This window comes from Pseudochaenichthys georgianus, chromosome 10, assembly GCF_902827115.2.
Source record: "Pseudochaenichthys georgianus chromosome 10, fPseGeo1.2, whole genome shotgun sequence".
In the NCBI taxonomy this organism is placed as follows: domain Eukaryota; kingdom Metazoa; phylum Chordata; class Actinopteri; order Perciformes; family Channichthyidae; genus Pseudochaenichthys; species Pseudochaenichthys georgianus.
The window spans coordinates 16,366,252-16,379,357 of record NC_047512.1 but is presented as its reverse complement, the minus strand read 5'-3'; positions in this window follow the sequence as shown (position 1 = coordinate 16,379,357).

Genomic DNA, 13,106 nt, shown 5'->3' with positions numbered 1-13,106 from the left:
CAGAGCTAAACCTGTACAAATGAACTCTAGAGAAGTCATCTGCCACAACTGCTCTGGTGTGGGGCACATACAAAGGAACTGTCCCTCTTCCCGAAAACACAAACAGCATGCACCTAATAGCACTCCAGCTCCTGACTCAGGTTCGGTGGTCACATGCAATAAAGGCTCTGATGATGACATGAGTATCCGGATACTGATACAGGGACATGAACTGTGTGCTCTGCTCGACTCTGGCGCTCGGAGGAATGTACTCCCCCTCCGCCACTTCAACGCCATTCCTGTTGAATCGAGGCCTCAAATCCAGCCATCCATCGTACAAGTGTTACAAGGCATCGGTCCTGAGGGCATCGCTGTCCGAGGGGAAGTCAACCTGCCAGTTCAAGCTGGAAGCAAGGTAACCAATGTGAACTTTATTATGGCAGACACAGCTGAAAATACAGAGGTTATCCTGGGGCACCCTTTTCTGCTGCAGTCACATGCTCACTTGGACTATGGTCGCAGGGAAATCACCCTCTTCGGGGAGAGAGTGCCTCGCTCAAAACCCAGCAGACAGCCTGAAGTGCACCTCGTCAGGGTATCCCGCACAACAGTATTAGAGTCGGGGTGTGAGTATGTGGTGCCTGGTACTGCCCGCTTTCGCTCTGCTGTTAATAAAGATATGATGCTGACCCCCACTAAAGGCTTCATTGAGAGACAGCACGTCCTGGCAGCTCGCGTTGTTGTACACACCCAGCAGTCCTCCAACATTCCCATGCGGATTTACAATCCTGGTCCTGCATCTGTTACTCTGAAGAGAGGGGTGGTGGTCGGAGTTCTTCAGCCAGCTGAGGTGTTGGGAGAAGTGGATCTCCATCCGACCAAGTCCCCAGTAACATCAGACCCCAATGACTTTCCTGTTATATCTGTGCCCAGTCATCTACAGGACATGTATGCAGAGAGCTGTGCTCACCTGTCTGAGGAGGACAGAGCCGGGCTAGCTCACGTGCTACGGAGGTTCGGTGATGTGTTCTCCACCGGGCCCACTGACCTTGGCCGCACCAGCTTAGTGCAGCATGACATACAGACTACTCCTGGGCAGCCTGTGAAGCAGCCGCCACGCAGAATGGCCAGAGACAAACAGATTGCTGCAGATCTGCAGGTACAGCAGAGCCTGGAGTCTGGTGTAGCTCGTCCCAGCAACAGCAGCTGGGCTGCACCTATCGTCATGGTGAGGAAGAAAGACCAAAGCCCGCGATTATGTGTGGATTACAGACCCCTTAACGAAAGGACTATTAAAGATGCCTATCCCCTGCCACGTATTCAGGACACTCTGGACACACTGTCCACTGCCAGGTACTTCAGTACACTAGACTTGACTTCAGGCTACTGGCAGGTGGAATTGACACCAAGGGCCCGCAAAGCCGCAGCTTTCTGCACTCGCAAGGGGCTATTTGAATGGAACGTCATGCCCTTTGGACTTTGCAATGCACCGGCCACGTTTCAGAGGCTAATGGACAGAGTATTAGCGGGATTGCAGTGGGAGACCTGTTTGGTGTATCTCGATGACATCATCGTCCTGGGGCGGGACGGTTCCGAAATGCTAAGCCGGCTCAGTGAAGTGTTCGCCAGGCTACGAGGAGCTAACCTGAAGCTGAAACCGTCGAAGTGCTGCCTTTTCCGGGAGAAGGTGGGTTACCTGGGCCACATTGTCTCAGCCCAGGGTGTGTCTACTGATCCAGAGAAGGTGAAGAAAGTGGCAGAGTGGCCTACGCCTCGTAACATCTCTGAGGTACGTCAGTTTGTGGGCCTGGCATCATATTACAGACGCTTTGTGGAAAACTTTGCTACAATAGCTAAACCTCTTCACGAGCTGACCAAAAAGTATGCACGATTTAATTGGACAGAGGAATGCCAGGAGGCATTCACAGAGCTGAAAGGACGACTGTCAACAGCTCCTGTCCTAGGCTACCCCCTTGACAGCGGCGAGATGCTTCTCGACACCGATGCTAGTGACTGGGGAATCGGAGCAGTCCTCTCCCAAATCCAGGGGGGTGAGGAGAGGGTGCTAGCCTATGGAAGCAGGAGGTTGTCAACCACAGAACAAAACTATTGCACCACCAGACGCGAACTTCTGGCAGGCGTGGAGTTTGCCTGTCACTTCAGACAATACCTGCTTGGCAGACCATTCACTCTCCGGACTGATCACAGCAGCCTGCGTTGGTTAACCAGGTTAAAAGAACCAGAGGGACAGCTGGCCCGCTGGCTAGAGAAGCTGGCAGAGTATGATTTTCAGGTGGTTTATCGACCGGGGAGACACCACCAAAATGCAGACGCACTTTCCAGGAGGCCCTGCAGGGAGTCGTGCCCCTGCACAGTGCCAGAGCATGACAGCGAGCGACACCAGCATAAGGGGGTCCAGTGTGACCTGACAGACAGTACAGCTGAAGTTGCCATATGTACTCACACAGAGCATCCTCTAGTGGGGGTAGCTGAGCCGGAGTTTCCTCCAGTGGGGGTAGAGGATGCCTGCAGTGACAACAATAACAGCTATGACCTGCTAAATCCAAGCATCAACTTGGTGAGTGATATTCCCAACACCAGCTTATTCTCTGGTTGGACTCAAGAACAGCTGAGAATGGCTCAGGAATCTGACCCTGACATTGCACCAGTAAAAAAGTGGATGGATGAAGGGAGAGGCCGGCTGCCATATGCAGACATAGCACACTTCAGCCCCGCTACCAAATCATACTGGGCACAGTGGAATAGACTTTACCAGAAAGATGGAGTGCTAATGAGGAAATATTATAGCACTGAAGGAACAACGTTTTACCCCCAGATCGTGCTGCCTCATATGTACCGCAGTTCAGTGATGGAGCAGATGCATGATGGTCCTGTGGGAGGCCATTTTGGAGTAGAAAGAACTCTCACACGCCTGCAAACCAGATATTTCTGGTATAACATGAAAGACGATGTCACACTCTGGTGCCGCACCTGCCCCAGCTGTGCTGCTAAAGCTCGCCCGAAGAAAACTCCTCGAGCGGCTATGGGCACGGTGCGAGTCGGTGCCCCCATGGAGAGGATTGCAGTTGATGTGATGGGCCCTTTAAATGAAACAGAGAGACACAATAGCTACATACTAGTAGTGCAAGACTACTTCAGTAAGTGGCTAGAAGCCTATCCAATCCCAGACCAGCAAGCATCCACGGTGGCAGAAAAGATCGCCTCTGAGTGGGTGTGTAGGTACGGAGCTCCCCAGTGCTTGCACAGTGACCAGGGCACAAATTTCGAGTCAGCTGTTTTCCAGGGGATGTGCGAGCTGCTGGGGATTGACAAGACTCGAACTACCCCATTTCACCCACAGTCTGATGGACAGGTAGAGCGCTTTAATGCCACTCTGCAGAAAATCCTGGCTACCACTGCAGACAGATGTCACTGGGACTGGGATCTCATGATGCCTTATGCACTCATGGCTTATAGAGCAACTCGACACAGCTCCACCGGATTGACACCAAATATGATGCTTTTTGGAAAAGAAGTCACTGAGCCAGTCGACCTGGTCGCTGGTTTGCCACCTGACAATGACAATATCGACACTAACACCCCCCCTCAATATGTCATGAAACTGAGAGAACGTCTGGAGCTGTCTCACCAGCTGGCACGAGAAGCTCTTGGGAAATCTGTTGAGCGAGCTAAAAAACAGTATGACAAAAACATTTGTCAAACCCAACACAAAGTGGGAGATGCAGTCTGGCACCTGATTAAAGGCACCAAAAGGGTTAAAAACAAGGTACGAAAGTTTCTGCCATCCTACGAGGGCCCTTACTTCATTGTAGGCATGTTGGATGACCTGATCTATAGACTCAAAAAGAGCCCCAGAGCCAAAGTCAAAGTTGTCCACCATGACAAGCTCAAGCCTTATTATTCCAGGACCCAATTAGACAACAGCTGGGTGTTCAAAGACACAGAAGCCTGGGCGCCTGTCGAGGTGCCGCCCCCTCAGCCAGACCTCAACTCATCTGACACAGTCATCGGGCCTCTCCACCTGTGGGACCCCCCATCAGACGCAGAGGATCTAGCTGTGGAGACCCTCCAGGACCCAGGTTCTTCACCGCCAGTTACGCCGAGCAGCAGCGGGCTTCATGACAGACTTCCTCTGACTCAGCGCCCTTCCAGGGCCCCGGCCAGTGGTCCCCTACGGATTTCTACCCCTCTACAGAGACCCCAACGACTCTGCAGAGCTCCTGACATGTTAGGTGACTGGGTCAGTCACTAGGGTTTGTTAAAGTTTAACCTGAGTCAGGGTGTCAGCAGGTTAGTTCCTAACTCAGTAAAAGAAAAAGAAAAAAAAGAGTTCCAGCGTAATTCTATGCTCTTAATCTAAAGTTATTTAATTATATTGTTATACATCCACAGTTTGTGGTTCTATTTCATTTAGTTGCCTGTGGTAATGAGTAATGTGTTTACTGCTTTGACACTTGATGCAGGATGTAAGTGGTTAGAGAAACCAAACAGATGGTAAGATTGCTTGTTGTTGTTTGACAATGGTAATGCCTAAGAGCCACATCATATGTCACAGTGTTTAATTTAACCCGGGTTGATTAACTACATCACAGTATGTTATGTACATCAGTATGTGTGTTTATACACCTTTGAAACGTTGAAAAAAAAGGATCTATGCAGTATGCTTCGTGGATATTGTTCTGGACATTGCCTCATGATTCAAGCTGTTTCCACAGCAAGGAAGACGCCTTCAAGGACTGTGGGAAATGGGGATTATTGTAGGGAATGTGTTGCCATTAATGTTTCATGCTTTCCTTTTATAATGTTTATATGCTGAAGTGATGTTAAAGGTTGCTTTATCATCATCCAGAGTGGGGGTAGTGTTACAGGCTTGGCCTGTCACTTTAAGAGTAGCAGCCGCAAGGGGTTGTGGGTTTTGGAGTCTCGGTGTGTGTAAAATGTGATGGCCAAGGCGAAGTGCGGAGTTATGGAGAGAGAGACGAAAGTATAGAGAAAGTGGTCAGAAAAGGAATAGTATCTAGTCTGTATGTATGTAATACAGTGTCAATATAGCTTGAAGGACGTGAATAAACGGAGGTTCTTCCCACGGCACCCGAACGCCTCGTTTCCATCCTCTTTCCCCTCGAAATGTCTGGGCAGCTGGTTACCGGCTGACAACGAGCCAAGTCAGAAACCACCGGTGTGTATTCGAAACTACGGTTTCGGTGCCGAGATACCGTTGATAGGAAGAAAGGTAACACGGGGGTGGGAACGCGTACAGAAGACCCGGGGGCCAAGCGTGCGCGAGTGCATCCACGCCTAACGGTGCATTTAGATCGAACAGATCCACCGCGGCTCTGCCGTAACGCACCCACAGCTGGCTCACAATCCTTGGATGTAGAGTCCAGTCTTTATAAAGTGGTGCACCTCTGGACAGTAGATCTGCCCCGAGGTTCATCACTCCCGGTACGTGCGTCTCAGAGAGAGGAGATGTCTACCGCTCCATAGGATCAGTTTGCGCGCCAGTGTGTGTAACTGGAGAGAACGCAAACCCCCTTGGCGGTTAATATACGATATTGTGGTCGTATTGTCTGTCCTCACGAGGACGTGATGTCCCCTGAGGAAAGGCAGAAAGCGTTTTAGGGTGAGAAACACCGCTAAAAGTTCCAGGTAATTTATGTGCGCCCGCTGGAGGTCTCTGCTCCAGAGACCCCTCACCGGGCGACCTTCATAAATACCTCCCCAACCTGTCAGACATGCGTCCGTGGTGACCACTTTCCGTGAAAGGACAGCATCCATAGGCACACCTCGTACTAGAAAAGTCGGGTGCAGCCAGTGGCGCAGTGCCATTACGCATTTCACAGTAACCATCACTCTCTTTAGTTTTAGGGCAGCCACCCAGCGCTGAAACTCCCTAATAATAATAATAATGAGTTCCATTTATAAAGCACTTTATATTTGAATGCAAATCCCGAAGTGCTACAAGTAGTGAGCATGAACAGTATAAATAAACATTACACAACACGGTAGAATTAATAAAAAAAAGAAAAAGGGTGATAAAAATGTCTAGGCAAAGGCTCTTTTGAAGAGATGGGATTTGAGGCCTTTTTTAAAAGCCTCCACGGTCTGTGGTGCTCTCATTTGGTCGGGGAGAGCATTCCACAGGCTGGGAGCAGCCGAGCAGAAGGCCCGGTCTCCCATAGTACGGAGCTTAGTCCTGGGGGGTTTGAGGAAATTGGAGTTGCTGGAACGGGTGGTCCGCAAGGAGGTATGGGAGGTGAGGAGTTCCTTGAGGTAGGGAGGGGCAGTTCCATGGACACATGTGTAAGCGTCCCAGTCGTACGACCAGGATGGCTGATGCCATGAGCCCCAGCAATCGCAGGCATGCTCTGAAGAGAACATGTTTGCGCAGCTGGAAAAGAGCGAGGCAAGCTCTGAAAGCTTTCACGCTTTCCGCTGACAAGCGAGCTGAAAAAGGCACCGAGTTCAGGCGTAAACCCAAGAAGAGTATAGTCTGCGCGGGGCACAACATGCTCTTCTCTGTGTTTATTATGAAACCCAGGTTGAGCAGGTGCTTTACGAGGACATTTGTCTGCGTAACAGCCTCCTGCTCCGACTGTGCGAGAAGCAGCCAGTCGGGGTAGTCGTACAATAGATATAGCCCTCTTTTCTAGGAGTGAGAGAATCTCTCTCTCCAGAATATGGGCTGACTCTCCTCGGGCCTGCGAATGCAGAATGCCCGAGAAGCGAGGGGGGGTGACAGCGAATTGGAGTCTGTAGCCCTGTGTTACTGTCTTGAAAACCCAAGCAGATGATGTGAGCATCTTTCACTGCATGCTCCTTAGAGCCAGTGGAGACACGTCTCTTCCCCTTTGAGTCTCTATTTGTTGTGTTATGGGGCCCTCTAGTGTCTGAACACAGTGGTGCCCCTTTTCGACAATCCCCACCGACACTGCGCATGCGCATCACGGTGGTGCCTTCACAACCCCAGCCGGCACTGCGCATGCGCATGACGGTGGTGCCTTCACAACCCCAGCCGGCACTGCGCATGCGCATGACGGTGGTGCCTTCACAACCCCAGCCGGCACTGCGCATGCGCGTGACGGTGGTGCCTTTAAAGCCCCAGCCGGCACTGCGCATGCGCATGACGGTGGTGCCTTCACAACCCCAGCCGGCACTGCGCATGCGCATGACGGTGGTGCCTTCACAACCCCAGCCGGCACTGCGCATGCGCGTGGCGGTGGTGCCTTCACAGACCCGCCTGTAATCCGCCTTTTGAGAGATGCCGTAGCTGCTCTCAGAAGGGGAACAGTTGACGGGCTGTTTATTGGTTTTATTGTTTTTCTTTTCATTTTTTTGAGCTGCGCCCTCGGCCTGAAGCCTGGATGCGTCAGCGGCAAATGTTTTATGACAGAAAAATCAACAAATGTGTGACATGTGTTTGTGCGGACTTGAGGATGGTGTTGAGGCATCTCTCGAGGCGGCGGGAACACATTTAGAGCTGGGGAACCGTGGACTTCCTGCTCTGTCACAGAGGGGAGAAGGAGGGGCTGTCACGCCGCTCGCTTCTTCTTCCTCGACTGCTGGCCGAAATGCTGGGTTGGCTGCGCCTGAGCTGCAGCCGGAACCGGAGAATTTCTAGGCCAGCTCGCCCTCGTCTCCAGCCTGGGCTGGGGACTCGGGGCGGGCTGCGACCTCTGCGTCTTCGGTGTTTTAAACCGAGCAGGGTTCGAGGCAACTTGGGCGAAGGACTGCTGCTGCGAAGGACTGCTGCTGCGAAGGACTGCTGCTGCGAAGGCAGCGGCTGGACCCTTCGAGGGAGGCAGAGGTGGAGTGCCTCGTCCTCCTTCTTTTTCGACTCACACCTCCTTTGCATGGAGGCGAGAGCGGAGCCGAAAATTCCCTCGGGAACGATGGGCATATCCAGCACATCCTCCTTTTCTCGGTCTGGGAGGTTGGTGAGGTTGAGCCATCTCGCTCTTTCCTGCACCACTGTGACGAAGGGAACTTCGTCACTATGGACTGACGGCTTCAGGCCGGGTAATATGGCACTTTATTAGCGTGATTGCACAGTATATGTTGTCTGTGGCTGATGAGTGTGTGCACCTGGTGTCCTGTGTTGTCTCCTCCCCCCTCACATGTGTCTTGTTGTGCTGATTAGAGTGTGTGTATTTAGGCTCTGTTTCTCTGTCTGTTGAGAGGGCTGGGTGTGTGTGTGAGATCCTTGTGGCTGCAGGATGTGGACAAGGAGAACAGCAGGATTGAGGCTGTGAACTTTGTGCCCATGTTTTTAAAAAATGCCCACGTCGGGTTATATTTTTGGACGTTCTGCCTCTGCCTCCTTGCTTGGTCTGGGCCGCTCAACGGTCAGCTTCACATTTGGTGTCAGAAGTGGGATTCGACCAAGTAAGGAGGTGAAAATTACGAGAGGAAAGAAGAGGGACCAAAGAGAGGAACCGCGGCTGGGGGTGGCTATGCCTGGAACGGACCAGGGGGCCACGGCTGTTGAGGCAGCAGGAGACGAGAGACAAGCAGGAGGAGCAGCATTTGCAGGCCGAGGAGGCGGACCCGGACCCACGAGGAGACAACGGCTTCACTGGCCCCGCTGGAGGTGGCGGAGGAGGCGGTGTTGAAACCGGGTGGCTGACTGGTTGTCCCGAAGCCGAGACGGTAAAGACACTGTGCTTCCTGGGGAGAGGGGGAAGGAAATGTGACGAAGGGAACTTCGTCACTATGGACTGACGGCTTCAGGCCGGGTAATATGGCACTTTATTAGCGTGATTGCACAGTAGGCCTATATGTTGTCTGTGGCTGATGATTGTGTGCACCTGGTGTCCTGTGTTGTCTCCTCCCCCCTCACCTGTGTCTTGTTGTGCTGATTAGAGTGTGTGTATTTAGGCTCTGTTTCTCTGTCTGTTGAGAGGGCTGGGTGTGTGTGTGAGATCCTTGTGGCTGAAGGATGTGGACAAGGAGAACAGCAGGATTGAGGCTGTGAACTTTGTGCCCATGTTTTTAATAAATGCCCACGTCGGGTTATATTTTTGGACGTTCTGCCTCTGCCTCCTTGCTTGGTCTGGGCCGCTCAACAGTCAGCTTCACAACCACCATGATCCCCATTGCCTTGCCCGTGGCCTGGACGGCGCAGCGTTGGACACGGAGACAAATGTCCGTGACCGCTGCCATCTCGTCCAGAGTGGCTGCCCCCGGGTTACCCGACAGGTCCTCGCAGAGCTCCGCTTGGTAAGCGGTTAGCAGCGAGGACACATTCAGGGCCCTGGCGGACAACGCTGCGGCTTTGTAGGACCGTTCAGTCATTGTCGACTGAAATCGGTCCGACTTTGCTGGCAGCGTAGGGTTCCTGCTTGGTGACGTGCCCATCCTCGGTAGGAGGTAGGAGGTAGGAGGTAGGAGGTGTCGGTCTCTCCACGAGACCGACACCTCATCCAACATCTCCGGGAAGACCGGAAGTAGTTGCCTCTTCGTCCGCGCTGCTTGGGGAAAATGTTTCCCTTCGTAGCGGGACCTGGAGGTCTCCTTGGCCATTTCAGGCCACGGGATGTTGAGTCTGGCCGCGGCGCGTTTACACACGGCCTGCAGGTCCATGCTCAGACAGGGCGAAGCTGGTGTGCTATCGCCCGGGAGAGCAGCCCTCGCTCCAGGCTTTGCAGCCTGAGCCGATGAAGATGATGTCCTCTTCATGTTCATCCGACTCGGACAAGAGGAACGCCAAGGCGTCCTCTTCGTCCTCATCGTAGTCCAGCTCAAGGACATCCTCCGCGGGTGAGACCGTGGTGAGGTCTAACCCGGGAGCCCCAGCTCGGTAAAGCGTGGGGTCCCGTTCCCGCGTGTCTTGCCGTCACCGGGTCCCGGCCTGCCAGGGCGCGGGATTCCGGTTCTGCAGCCATCGCAGATAATGAGCCCCAGACCGACACGGAGAGGGGTTCACTCTCTGCGGCGGACGCCCCCGCGTCTTGACTGCCGGCCGGCAGGTCAGTGGACATGGGAGGGTCCTGCTCCGACAGGCTAGCTTGGCATGCTAGCCGTCGGCGGAGGCTCTTCACGGTGAAGCGGACACAATGTCCGCATGAGCCGGGGTTGTCGATAGCGCCTCGGGCGTGTTCCAGCCCGAGGCAGGACGAGCAGACCTGGTGTGTGTCTGTGCCCGAGATCTTCAACCCGCAGCCGCAGAGTCGAGCCACCGAGTCCCTGACTCCTCTGGTGTGAGGGAGAGAGGCGTCCATCTTGTTCGCCTCGTGGCGTGTAGAAGACCCGCTCTCAACAGGTAATTTGGGAGAAAAAAGGTGTTCCCACCCTGTCCTTAATCCGGAGAAAAGGACGGTGTGGGTCTTTTATTCCCAGAGAATACTGACTGGTGTGACAGTATGCTCCTTTAATCCTTTCCTCCTCCGTGGGGAAGAGAAAATAAAAAAACTTCCTCGCTACCGTGGTGTCGATAGCGAGGGAGCAAGCTAGCAACGGGTGTGTTGCTAGCTTGAAAAAATCAGACCCACCTTACTTTCCGGGGAAGAGAAGGGTGAGGTCGATTTCAATACTAACTGGCGTTAGTATTACCGTCTTCCTGCAAAGCAGAAGGAGTAGCCGGCGAGCGCCCGTCGGCCCGAAATGGATATTTGGGTTCAGTCTGTGGACCGTTAAGCTTGTCCGGCTACTATAGAGATGTGCTCTGAAGTGAGAAGAGGTGTTTGAATGACGCATGCGTCGTGGCGCAAGCTACTTATAGGGGGTGAATTCCCTGACGCTGACGTCAAAATCACCAGTCAATCAGGATTGGCGTAATGAGATTGATGCTTCTGTTTGCTCCGCGATGAGGCGCATCCCATAGTGAGACATCGAACGGAGTGTTATGAATGAGAACTTCCCTTGCATGGTTGCCCTTCTGTTTATTCTCTGCTGTGGCTCTTTTTCTCCCTCCCCGAGGCAAGCTTTTGCGCCTCCTGCTTTAAAACAAAAGAATAATGACTCTATATAATCATATGTAAGGGATAATGTGCAGCGACGCGGTCATTATGGGGAAAAGAACACCGACAGGCTGATCAGATAATGACATTATCCCGCTTATTACATGGCCACATTCTCGACAAAGTAACGACATGACTCCCAATATTAATTTAAATGCTTTTATGGATTTAGAAAATGATTTTATTGATTTAAAAAATAGTTGTATTGATTTAAATTGACATGCATCCGCTAGGAAAAATAGTCCGTTGTTACTATTTGAACTAACGTAGCAACGGCAGGAACTGCTTCGACAGCGTTTTTGAGGAGCTTTTTGATTACAGATTTGAAAACTTCGTTGCTTGCTTTAAAAGTAGCACAATTCATTATGTCAAACCTTGGAAAGTATCTAGATATCCCTGCCCTAATGCCAAAGTAACTGGCAACTGAATATGTGTCGCTGTTTGATGTCTATGTCTGGACCGCTGCGTAAAAAGGAGGGTTTCTGCCCCATTACTTCTCTTCTTACTTCTATAAGAATAAAACACGGTGGATGGAGATCTCTTTTTCTCCCCCTCTTCTCCCAGCTGCAGCCTAGCAGCTGATCTCAGAGCACGCTCCCCTCTCCTGCAGGGGGGCGTGGTCAGCTGCAGCTCACAGAATCAGCCCTTGCAAAAACAGCGCTGGAAAGAGCAAATGGAGCGAAATGAGGCATGGCTAAAATGCAGGATCTTTTTGGTATTTTGAAAAAAAAACTATATTTATATACCTTATTTAGGTATGGCCCTACAATATATTGTTCAAATATAGCAAGATAGGTCCACTTTAAATTAACAAATATATGTATTGAAGAAGATTTGAAACTAAGAGTTGAGACCATAAACTCATTGGTAAAATGTTTACTCCTTGATTTTGATCTAAATTACGCACTTTTAACGTTTATTTGATGGCATATTAGCCATGGGCGTAAGGTGGGAGGGTCAATGGCCTCTCAGCCCCCTTTCCTCAGACCACGGCAAGTTTTTTTAACTTAACTTGCATGACATGTGATGATGACACAAACACAGACTTAGAAACTATATACAAAATCATCCTTGCTGTTGTGGATAAATCAAGGCAAAAGTAGGGGTTATTCTCTCATAGACTTCTATGAATTTAGACTTATTGTTGTAACCAGCAGAGCCGCCCCCTGCTGGTCATTCAAAAATATTTCCGGTTTAATGAATGGAGGTTTCCCCTTGACAGATACCCATTGTCCTCAAAGGATGAATCCTAATGATCTTGGTATTCCAAGTAGGATTTATGACCAAATACCAGCAAAACAAATGATATTCCTAGCCTCAGCATGTACTTTGTGTTTGGTGCTAATTTAAATAATTGAAAGCGCTGCTGGACATCCTGTCATATGATATGTCTTTAAAGTATAAGCTGTAGAGAGCTCATAGCAATATTAAGAATAACTGATTATGGATAAAGGGTTAACTTGATATGTCATCAGATTGGGATGGACTTATGTCTATTTGTTTTATGGGGCCTGCGGTTGGTGGTCGGCACATTTCTGCTGAGTAGTGAGAGGCAGAACAGTAAATATGGGATCAAACAGCTTCCCACAGAGTTATATGCTCCAGCTAATGGAGAAGGAGGGAAGTAGGAGGGCTGAATCATGGGCGATGTACTAGGAGGGCAAAAATAAGAAAGTGAAGGATGATCATAACCATATGGCTATGGAGGCTGTTTTTTTGCTGAGAGGGAAGGAGTGAGCAAGAGAGGAAGAGCAGTTTAGGGTTAGGGTGACGAAAAGAAAAGGGTTGGGACGGGAGAAAGAAGGTTAAAAGGAAGTAAATATGCACGCTAAAGGATGGAACGTCTGAAGATAAAGATGATGAAAACAATGAGGGATTAGCCAGGCAGCTCACCTGCAGTATGCTCTGTTTTCTATTTTGAATTTGAGTAAAGGGGCTGAGTGAGGGAGATATAAAGAGAGGACAGAGGAAGAAGAAAGGAAGCAGTCTGCTGTTTCACACACTGGTGGTGAAGTTGAGCCCCTCGCAAGAATTCTCCTGGCTATGTCCGCCATCTGGAATGTCGAGTCACTTCCTCTGTCTGCCCTGCGCTCTAACAGGGTTGTCCTCTGCCTCTCTGCCCCCTCCCTCTGCTCTGACAGCACTCTG